This window comes from Rhinatrema bivittatum, chromosome 4, assembly GCF_901001135.1.
Source record: "Rhinatrema bivittatum chromosome 4, aRhiBiv1.1, whole genome shotgun sequence".
In the NCBI taxonomy this organism is placed as follows: domain Eukaryota; kingdom Metazoa; phylum Chordata; class Amphibia; order Gymnophiona; family Rhinatrematidae; genus Rhinatrema; species Rhinatrema bivittatum.
Window position 1 is genome coordinate 40,733,835 of NC_042618.1, and position 12,023 is coordinate 40,745,857.

Sequence of the window (12,023 nt, forward strand, 5' to 3'; positions counted from 1 at the left end):
TGTATTTGTTAAGCATTTATGCTTTTAATTCCTCCCCTTCACCGTTGAGTCTCACAGTGCCACTTTTGCACCTCCTCCTGTCACTAAAAATGTCTTGTCCCCCCGTTTCACCATATTGGCTATTTTTTCTTCCATTTTCATCACTGCATGCCTGACCTCTTTCCAAGCTTCTCTGAGCTTTTCCAGATAATGTCGCCTGTTTTCTTCTTTCTCTGATCTCCGTTAGTTTATGAACACTAACATATTTTTCCTTATCTTTTCAGTTACTTTTTTAGAAAACCATAACTTCCTTTTTCTCCTCTTTCCTTTATTTACTTTCCTAACAAAAAGGTTAGTTGCCCTTACAATATATATCCTTTTAATTTTGCTCACTGCTCTTCTACTTCCCATAGATTTTCCCATCCAGCTAATGACTTCTTTAGGTATTGCCCCATTTTAACAAAGTTAGTTTTCAGGAAGTCTAGGACCATCACCTCTCTATGAACACTCATCGCCATCACTGGATCCCAGATGATTATCCACCCCAGCATCAGGAACACTGCCCCCGTTGGTAAGCTCCTGGTCCAGTATTCTTGTGGATTCCATTATCAGTTGACGGAATAGTTCTCCCTGCAGAAATCCAGTATTTTTCTGCTTCTAGAAGACACCAGAGCTAGGATATCCCAATCAACATCTGGTAGATTGAAATCCTCTTTCAAGAGCACCTCTCCTGTCATCGCAATTATGTGAATATCTGCCATTACACACAAGTAGACACTTCTTCTGTCTACTATGGAGTTCTGTTTAATACACCAATATAAAAAGATGTTCCATTACCTCTTGCCAGATTAACCCATAGTGTCTTGTCCTTACCTCACATCCACAGATTAACCCATAGTGTCTTGTCCTTACTGTTACGATTCCTCCCGTAGCTGTGCCACAGGAGGCCTCTCACCTTCTCTGGAGGCAGCTCCGAAGCCGGGGCCTCGCCTGAGTAATCCTTCGGATCTTACGCCATAGCCTGGGAGGCCTTCGGTGTCAGCAGGGCCTACCCGAGGCCTACTCCACTGCAGCCTGGATGCTCTGGTGTGGGCCACGCCCTTCTCCTAAGGGGCGGGCCTGTGGCTCCTCTCCACTCTTGTAGAGCCAGAGAGGTGTGGCCCATCTGGACTCCTCTCAGGCAGTTGCCTGCTCCTGGGGTATAAAACTTCTGCTCCAGCACTCATGCATTGCCTTGCATTGGAGTTATTCGTCTCTGAAGGACATGCCGCTGGGATGGCAAAAGGCAGCAGGCCGGACCCTTTTGCCATCCCAGCGGCAGGTCCGAAAGGGCCGGGAACGGTTGGAGGACTGTTCATTACCAACATTCCATACTTGGTTCCAGAGGCATGCAGGAGATGGCTTCCAGCACTCCGTCAGGCCTTCGTTCTTTGTTCCAGCTTGGTGTCCGATGTCTTGCATGTTCCTGATGTTTCCTGATGTTCCTTGACGTTGGTTCCTGTTGTTCCAGTCCCAGTCCTTGCTCCTGACTGCCGGTGTGCAGAACCTCGCTCCTGACTGCTGGTGTGCAGTATCTCGTCCCCTTCCTGCGCTGGTCCCGCTCCCGCGGATGTAGGACAGGGTAGTCCGTGACCAGACCAGTGGTACTGGCTGTGTAGGGCGCCCTGAGGGACCGTGCCAACTTCTGAAACTTCCAAGTTCCTGAGCCAAGTCTACAGTCTACAGTTCCCGAGTCTTTGTCTTCAGTTCCTGAACCTTCGTTTGTTCTCGTCCTGCGCTGGTTCTGCTCCCGCGGATGTAGGACAGGGTGGTCCATGACCAGACCAGTGGTACTGGCTGTATAGAGCGCCCTGAGGGACCGTGCTAATGTCTGAACCTTCCAAGTTCCTGAGTCTACGTCTACAGTCTATGGTTCCCGAGTCTTTGTCTTCTGTTCCTGAACCTCCATCTGCCCACATCCTGAGTCCGGCCTGCTGCCTTTTGCCATCCCAGCAGCAGGTCCGAAATGGCAGGGAACGGTCGGAGGACTGTTCATTACCAACATTCCATAGTTGGTTCCAGATGCATGCAGATCCGGCTGGGGGGTCGGGCCGTCTCTCGCCACCCACGCTGACACACGCTACACCTACCCTTGGCGCGGTCCTGATCCACCTGGGATTGTGCCAGGGGCCCAAGGGCACACTCCCTCTAAGGGGGACCGCTCTCCCAGCGCTCCCCATAACACTTACCTCACATCTTGCCACTCTGCAGCTTTAATATTATTTTGTATATATAGTGCCACTCCTCCTTCCTTCCTTCCTATCTTGACCTTCCTGAATAGATTGTAGCTCTGTATAACCATATCCGATCGTGGTTTTCCATGTACCACATCTCCGAGACAGCCATTACATCTGAGTCAGGATCTTCCATGCTTGCCTCTACATCTGGGACGTTCCCATACTATAAGCATTAGTGTATACAGCTTTCCAGATGTTGCCTCCCCCCCCCCCCCCATTTCTATACAAGGGTTTAATGTTTTTGTAACCTGCACTACACTGTCTCCAAGAACTGGCAGGGTCTCTCATGGGGAAAGGCTTTGGGGGTACCTTGCTTCCCAGTCTCTCACACTCTGTGCTCTCATGTGTCTCCAAAATAAAAACATGGGATTCACTCCAACTGAGTCCAACTGTCTCATTTATTTTCTTGCACACATTTAATAAGACAAATGAAGATAACAGATAGTAGGTAGTTGTTTACAGTTCAATCAAATCCATGACTGCAGATGCACCACAAGATGTTAATTCAGTCTGATGCCATTTTGTAATACAACATCAGGCATATTGCAATGCTCATATAACCTGAGATCTCACTAAACAATGGACCAATGTATCCCCATGTTACTCACAAAAATATGGTTTGCTCCATGCCACACAAAAGACAGAGCCGTAGCGTGCCTATCGCCAATATGGCCTCAGCCATAGGCACCGCTCTCCGAAGGGTGCTTTAGTACCACTGATGATGTCAGAGTGGTGCAGCCCTGCTAGAATTGCTGGCAGGGCTTTAAAAGAAGGAGGAGCACTGGTGCTGCCCCATCAAAATCAACGGTGGGGCTGCTCTGTGGAGGAGAAAGTGCACCGTGGCCTCAGAATTATCAGCATGGCTTGAGTCAGTGGAGAAGGGTGCCGCCGAAGTCACTGGTGGGGTCTGAGGATGAGAAGTGCTGTGGCCTCACCAGAATTGCCGGCAGGGCCTTAAAAAGAGGAGGAATGCTGAGGCTTCTCTGGAATCGACGGCGGGGCTGCCCTAAGAAGAAGGAAGAGCACCACGGCCTCACCAGAATTGTTGGCATGGCTTGAATAGGAAGAGGAGCACCACCAAAATCACTGGCTGGGCCGGAGGGGGACAAGCGCTACAGCCTCACTGGAATCGCTGGCGGGACCTGAGAAGGAGAAGTGCTACGGCCTCGCGGAATTGCCAGTAGGGCCTGAGGAGGAGAAGCGCCACGGCTTCACTGGAATCACCAGAGGGGCCTTAGGAGGAGAAACAGCACGGCCTCGCTGGCGATTATGGTGGGGTCTTTGGAGGACAAGGAGTTGAGTGGCTTGCTCTACAGGAAGAGTACTAGGCCAGACCTGGGTTGGCTCCAAGAAGAAGACATCCTGATGGCCACAGGGGCTAAAGAAGGAGACTGCTACTGCTGCTGCTGTTTCAAGAAATGAGAGAGAGAGCATATGAGTGGTGAGAGCGTGTGCATGTGCCTATAAGTGAAAGAGAATGTGTGTGTGTGTGTGTGTGTGTGTGTGTGTGAGACGGAAAGCATATTGTATGGAAGAGAAAGCATATATGTGTGTGTGTAAGAGAGACTGAGAGAAAGCATGTGTGTGTGTTGTGATGGAAAGCATACGATATGGAAAAGAGAGCATATGTGTGTGTGTGTGTGTGTGTGTGTGTGAGTGTGTGTATGTATGTGTGTGTGTGTGTGTGTGTGACAGAGAGAGTGACGAAAGCATGTGTTTGTGTGAGACTGAGAGTGAGCATGTACATATGTGTTTGAAAGAGATTGAAAGTGCATATCTGTGTGTGTATGTGTGGAGAAAGTTTGTACGCAAAAGCTGCCCTTCCAATCTGCCTGCTAATCCATGACAATCTCAGGGCATCTGAAAATCAAAAGTTCCCAGGTATGAAAAACAGAGATTTTTTTAAAATACTTATTAGTTTTAGCTATTGGGTGTACTTTGATGTGCCTATTTTGAATTATTTTATTGGTGTTTGGAAAATGTTTATATGAATGTTTAATTAATGGATGTTATTTCTTCTATAGCTGTTTTGAATTATACTTATTATTGATGTGGTTTTACTACTAGTGATGAATTTTATATTTCTTGATTTTGTTTTATGAGGAATGGTAATGTTTCTTTTTTTGAATTGCTGCATTGCTTACCGAATTTGGCTTGTTATACTTTCCTGTACAATGTTTGCTTGCTCGTGTCTATTTATATTTTATCGTCTCTTCTGTTTTTGAAGGTCTGTCTGAGTTCCACATGGGTGACTGAGGTGAGATAGTCCAGTAGAGTGTAGTTTCTGTGTAGGGATCTTGACTTGTTCTGTTTTCCTTATAGGGGTTGTATTGGTGCTTTAGGGCCTGGTACAATATTTGCAGTGTTGCCTTTTCATTGGGAGTTCTTGCTATTTGAATGCTGGCAGCTAGAGCTGTTTTGATATAGAAAGTTTATTGTATTGTAATTCTATTTTCTCCTGGTTTTCTGAAGGCCAAGCCCATGCCTATGGTGCTTTACAGTATGACTAATACCATATGGGTTCCATGTGTGTGTTTTGCTTTTTAGCAGTTTTCTGGCTGGCACCACAGCAATGCCTGTAAATATAATATACATATTGTAAGTGATATTTTATCTAAGAAGACTGTACTTGGAATATTCTTTTTTCATGTAAAATCTGCTATTATAAATGTGTAATTTTTAATTGTGTATATGGAGGGTATGACGATGGAAGGCGGGTAAAAGGCTGAGACGCTTTACATCCTTGCACCAGCCTTCAGCATTGCTGCACAAACATCTAACAGTCTCCCAACTCTGGTGTCATGAGTTCTGTATTGAGTGAGGACACAATTTTTCACTTGGCCATAGGTACCAAATTGCCTGGCTACGGCTCTGGCAAGGGGAATCTAATTAAATTAGTTGGAGCTTACAAATGCTCTACAGTAAGTTGGGTCCTCTAAGGCTGCACTCTGGAGAGAGACATCTTGCCCGTTCAAAAAATCTCCAAAGAGTGGCTCAACTAAAATTGGAGTATGTTCAAATAAAACAATAATAAAACTCCAACAACCCAAAAGGGCACCAGAGCACCATTTTAATTAGTAACCATGGGTTACATTTTACTTGCCAGAGGACAAAATGTTAACAAATCAGTTAACCAATGACTATAAGCATGGTTTAAGAGAGAGCTGAAAAGGACAATTAAAACTAAAAGGACATCTTTCAAAAAATGGAACGCAGACCATAATGAGGAAAATAAGGAAGACCATATGCATTGGAAAGGTAGAAGTAAAGCAGTAATAAAGCATGCTAAGAAAAAAAAATTATAAAGAATCTTGCCATAGAGATAAAAACTAATAGAACCTTTTTCAAGTACATTCGAAGCAAAGCGCCTGTGAGGGAATCAGTTGGACCACTTGATGACCAAGAGGTAAAGAAGGTGCCCAGGGAGGATAATGATATATCAGAAAAAGTAAATGAATTCTTTGTCTCAATCTTCTTTACCTAGGACGATCTTGATATTGGGATACCCACATCAGAAACTTTCTTTCATGGTGTTGATTCAAGTGCAACCTCACCTTGAGTATTGGGTATAGTTCTGGTTGACCAATCTTAAAAAAGACACAACAGAACTAGAAAAGGTACAGAGAAGGGCCACAAAAATGATAAAGGGGATGGAATGGTTTCCTCATGAAGAAAGGCTAAGATTATAGCTCTTCAGCTTGGAAAGGGGACATGTGGGAGGGGATATGATAGAAGTTTATATTGGAATCTGCAGTGAACAATCTTGCCTAGAGTCTGCGGAAAATAAGATAAATAAATAAGTTTATTAGATCATGACTGGGGTGGAATGGGTAAATAGGGGATGGTTATTAACCCTTTCCAATAATACTCAAACAAACAAACACCCTATGAAACTAACCAGCAGATTATAAAACAAATCATAGAAAGTGTTCTTTTCAGTCAATGAACAATCAAGCAATGGAATCTGTGGCCAGAGGACATGGCCAATGCAACTAGCATAGCAGAATTTAAAAGTGGTTTGGACAAGTTTCTGGAGGAAAAATCCATAAATAATTATTAGTCAGGTAGATTTGGTGTTGTGACTCAGGAAACACCACCCTCAGAGTGGCATATTTTTGCAGGGCAAGGCTGGTCTTCCGCCTAACCAGCCCCCTCCCGCTCAGGTTGAGCCCTTGGGTTCTGGGGGCTAGCAGGTCTCTGAGGTGGAAGTCCATCATAGTGAGTCTGGAGCAAGGCTCAGACAGTCTGATAAGGCTTGAACAGGGACAGTGTAGGTAAGGGCTGAAACTTCAGCTTGAATACAGGCAAGGACTAGAGCTAGATCTTGAGTGCAGGCAAGGACTGGAACTAGAGCTTGACTAAGACAGGTCAGGACGAGATAAGGAACAGAACATAGATCATAAAGGCCCGAAAGCAAATTAGGCAGGGAAGCCCCAAGGAGCAAGACAATGGAAAGGCCTAGATGGGCCACAGAGTAAGACAAGGCCTAGATAGGCCAGAGGTCAGTGGAAGGCCTAGCTAGGCCACAAGGCAGAGAAAAGAGCAAGAAGGCCCTAAGGCTACAAGGCAAGGATCAGGAAGTCCCTTAGGCCACAAGGCAAGGCTAGGATTGAGGAGGCCTCAAGGTAAAACAAGGATAGGCCTGGGTAGGCCGCAAGGCAACAGTGGCTAGAGCAAGGAGCCAAGGGCGACTCAATGAGAAAGCATCGAAGCAAGGGTCAGACAGGGTTTTGTAGGACTGAGGCTTGGGTGTGGGCAGGCAAGGAGGAGGTGCTTGGCAAGGGTAGAAAGCAGACATGCTGAGGACTTCTGGGTGAGAGGAGGCTGTTCCACAGACTAAATAATGAAGATCTGGTGTGGGTAGCATGGAACAAAGCTCTGAGAAGACCTCTCCTGGTAGGGAGGTGTCATAGTCATAGCACGATGAGGTTGCATAGCAGATAAAATCGTAACACTTGGGAAAGCCATCACTTATCCCTGGGAGTGAGCAACATGAAATAGATTTACTTTTTGGGATCTGCAGTGTTGGGTACTTGCAACCTGAACTGCCCACTGTCAGACAGGATAGATCTTGGTCTGACCCAGCTTGGCATTTCTCATGTTCTTGTTCCCATTAATTCCTAAGGAGTTTTTCTAAGTGGTGGTTTTGTTTTGGGGTTTTTTTTAGCATATTTAAATGAGACCTGGGATGATTTGAGTATGGGCAAGTGTTGTTAGTTTTTTTTACCTTAGTTCAAGCTGATATCATGGTAGGAGCATGCTCAGAACATTTCACCACCCAGTAAAGATGTTGGTGATGTCAACAGAGTAGCACTGCCTTTTGGAAAAGGGATAATGAGGCTGGTAATATAGTACGAGATTTCTGGTGGTTGGGTGTGGGCACATTTGTTTTGTTTCTGACATAAGGGGCCTCTCAGCTGTGTTTACATAGAAACATAGAAATGACGGCAGAAGAAGACCGAATGGCCCATCCAGTCTGCCCAGCAAGCCTCACACATTTTTTCTCTCATTCTTATCTGTTACTCTTAGCTCCTTGTTCTATTCCCCTTCCACCCCCACCATTAATGTAGAGAGCAGTGATGGAGCTGCATGCAAGTGAAATATCTAGCTTGATTAGTTAGGGGTAGTAGGGGCAGTAACTGCCGCGATAAGCAAGCTACACCCATCTTATTTGTTTTACCTAGACTATGTTGTACAGCTCTTGTTGTTTTTTTTTTACTTCTCCCCTGCTGTAGAAGCAGAGAGCCATGCTGGATATGCATTGAAAGTGAAGTATCAGGCACATTTGGTTTGGGGTAGTAACCGCCGTAACAAGCCAGCTACTCCTCGCTTTGTGATTGCGAATCCTTTTTTTCTTCACCCCTGTTGTTGAAGCTATGCAGGATATGCGTGAAGCATCAGTTTTTGTTTTTGTTTTATTTTTCCCCCTGCCGTTGTTTGTTGTTTGTTTGTTTGTTAATTTTTTTTTTCCCCTGCCGTTGAAGCAGAGAGCTATGCTGGAAATGCGTGATGTATCAGTCTTTCTCCCATGCCGATGCAGCAGAGAACCATGCTGGATATGCATGGAAAGTGAAGTATCAGGCACATTTGGTTTGGGGTAGTAACCGCCGTAACAAGCCAGCTACTCCCCGCGTTTTGAGTGCGAACCCTTTTTCTTCTCCCTTGCCGTTGTAGCAGAGAGCTCTGCTGGATGTGTGAAGTATCAGTTATTCTTCTCCCCTGTCATTGAAGCAGAGAGCTATGCTGTATATGCATTGAAAGTGAAGTATCAGGCATATTTGGTTTGGGGTAGTAACCGCCGTAACAAGCCAGCTACTCCCCTCTTTGTGAGTGCAAATCCTTTTTTCCATTACCTCTTGCTGTTGAAGCTTAGAGCGATGTAGGAGTCACAGTAAGCATGTGTATGTTTATTTAATAAGGGTATTGTGTCAATAGCCATCATTCTGGCGAGTCACCCACTCTTCATTGGCGGCCTCTTGTCTTTATGGATCCGCAGTGTTTATCCCACGCCCCTTTGAAGTCTTTCACAGTTCTGGTCTTCACCACTTCCTCCGGAAGGGCATTCCAGGCATCCACCACCCTCTCTGTGAAGAAATACTTCCTGACATTGGTTCTGAATCTTCCTCCCTGGAGCCTCAAATCATGACCCCTGGTTCTGCTGATTATTTTCCTACGGAAGAGGTTTGTCGTTGTTTTTGGATCATTAAAACCTTTCAAGTATCTGAAAGTCTGTATCATATCACCTCTGCTCCTCCTCTCCTCCAGGGTGTACATATTTAGATTCTTCAATCTCTCCTCGTACGTCATCCTATGAAGATCCTCCACCTTCCTGGTCGCCCTTCTCTGTACCGCTTCCATCTTGTCTTTGTCTTTTTGTAGATATGGTCTCCAGAACTGAACACAGTACTCCAGGTGAGGCCTCACCAAGGACCTGTACAAGGGAATAATCACTTCCCTTTTCTTACTTGATATTCCTCTCTCTATGCAGCCCAGCATTCTTCTGGCTTTTGCTATCGCCTTGTCGCATTGTTTTGCTGTCTTCACATCATTAGACACTATCACCCCAAGGTCCCTCTCCTGCTCCGTGCACATCAGCCTTTCCCCCCCCATCGAGTACAGTTCATTCGGATTTCCACTCCCCATATGCATGACTTTGCACTTCTTGGCATTGAATCTCAGCTGCCATATCTTAGACCACTCTTCCAGTTTCCTTAGATCCCGTCTCATTCTCTCCACTCCTTCCGGCGTGTCCACTCTGTTGCAGATCTTAGTGTCATCCGCAAAAAGACAAACCTTACCTTCTATCCCGTCCGCAAGGGGAGGGGCCGATGTGAATTAGGACAATAATTCCGTCCGCAAGGGGAGGGGCCGATGTGAATTAGGACAATAGCCCCGGGCCCTGCACTGCGGAAGACCCACCCCTACTATCACTTTCCATTCTGGTGGGCCAGGAATTGTGGAGTGGTAGAGATGGAGATGAAGACCTCAGGGAGAGGCAGACAGTCCTGAGAGGCCACACTGTGCTCTTTCACCTTGGTGGGGAAGGATCCCTGCTCCTCAACCTCTCTACCAATGGAGATAAACTCCTTGCCCCTACTCCTCATCCTCTGGGGGGAGCCCTCTGGTTTATTTGTCTTGGCTTCTGCACCCCCACTAGGGTCAGCTCTGGGTGCAAATATTTGTACTTTCTGGGGCTGCTGTATATCTTTCAGCTGGAAATATTTCCAAGTCCTGATTTAGGGCAGATAGAATCCTTAGCCCAGCAATCTCTCCTATCTTCCTTCTGTTGTTGTGAGGGAAAGCGGAGCAATGCCATTACACACAATAGATTTAATATAGCACCTTGCAAAGGCTGCAGCTGGCAAATAGGACACTCAGGCTTTCAAAAATAGGCTCTCCGCAGACTGCAAATGGAATCTGACAGTATTTGCATTTACAAAGCTCATTTATGGACCCTTAAGCAGCTCTCCCAACCCACTCCATGCTTCAGTCCTTGTTTCAGAGTAGGAAATGAGTAAGGAGGGGGAGAAAAAGAGTTCACTTCGCCAGGGCTTCGTTCATTTCATGACCCATTTCTCCAGCTCAGACAAAAGATGAAGGGGGCCAGAAGTGAAGAGATGAGGTCTCTGATGAAAAATGTTTCGGAGTCACTGAATCAGTGAAGAAATTAAGTGCCCTCTAAGATCCTTAGACATTTTAAAAATATGATCGATTTATTTTTATTTTGTATTTACTGTTTAAGCAAAGCAATACAATCAGGAGGATTTTTTTGTAGCTTTTTATTCACCAGTACACAGGAAAGGAATGTTAGGGGCAGGAATTCCTTTCATGGGTTAGTTTAGCCATGCTGCTAGGAAGAGCAAGCATTGCATTGTATTTTCAATGTTTTGGCTTGAAATACTAAACTTGTCCCTAGAGATAAGATGTAGGCCTTCTTCTGGGATTTAACTAGAAAGGCAGATGTCATACTCAGTCCCAGAGCTAAGTCCCTGCACAGGTCCAACAGCCCCCGGAGCACAGATTCTTCAAAAGAGGGAAAAGGTAAACCTTCATAGCCCAAGGGATGGGGGCAGGGGGCTAAAACTTGTCAGTGGGTGATATCTTCATAAGTGTAAGCTGGATGTATGTAGATGCCAAATAATCAGATGGGACACTCTGGATAGGTGCTCCAAATGTAAGTTTTACTGCTGCAGATCTTCACCTGTAATTAAGTGGCACCATACAAAGTTCTTTGTGCTTACATCCATGTCCAGACATTCCACAAACTTCTCTTTATGCATATGTCCCTCACTATCTGGGTCTTGAGGTGTACTGCCCTCCAGAACAGCGATTCTCAACCGGTGTGTCGCAACACACCAGTGTGTCACCAAGCTCCGGCAGGTATATTGCGGCTCCTGGTGTCCCCCTGCCCCAGTTGTGCTTCCCTTCTCCCCCCAGGGCGGACTGGTCTATCAGGGGATAGCTCATCCCCCGGTGGGTTGATGCAGATAGTAGCGGAGAAATTCTGCGTGCTGCCGCCAGAGACCAGGCCGCCGCCGGCTGAAGAACAGAGGCCAGGCTTATTGGGCCAAACAATAAGAAGAGGCTCCATGTGAGAGAGGAAACTTGCTTGTGTATGTATGTATGTGAGTGGCAACTTTGTGTGTACATATGTGTGTGAGTGGAAGAATAGGTACCTAGGTGCGTGAGTGGCAGCTTTGTGTGTGTGTGGTAGAATGGGTTCCTGGGTGCGTGAGTGGCAGCTTTGTGTGTGTGTGGTAGAATGGGAGCAAGAGCATTTGTGTGTGATTGAGAGCTTGTATGTAAGTGAGAGAGTATGTGTGTGATTGAGAGAGAGACTGGTCAGAGGTGATGTGTTTTTGTGAGAAGAAGAGAGACTGCTCAGGGAGGTGATGTGTTTCTGTGTGAGAGACAGAGACTGGTCAGGGAGGTGACTGGTGTGTATGTGTGTGTGTGTGAGAGAGACAGAGACTGGTCAGGGAGGTGATTGGTTCGTGTGTGTATGTGAGAGACAGAGACTGGTTAGGGAGGTGATTGGTGTGTGTGTGTGTGAGAGACAGACTGATCAGGGAGGTGACTGGTGTGTGTGTGTATGTGAGAGAGAGTCAGACTGGTCAGAGAGGTGATTGGTGTGTGTGTGTGAGGAAGAGACAGTCTGGTCAGCAAGGTGACTGATGTGTGTGTGTGAGGAAGAGAGACTGGTCAGGGAGGTTATTGGTGTGTGTGTGAGGAAGAGAGACTGGTCAGGGAGGTGACTGGTGTATGTGT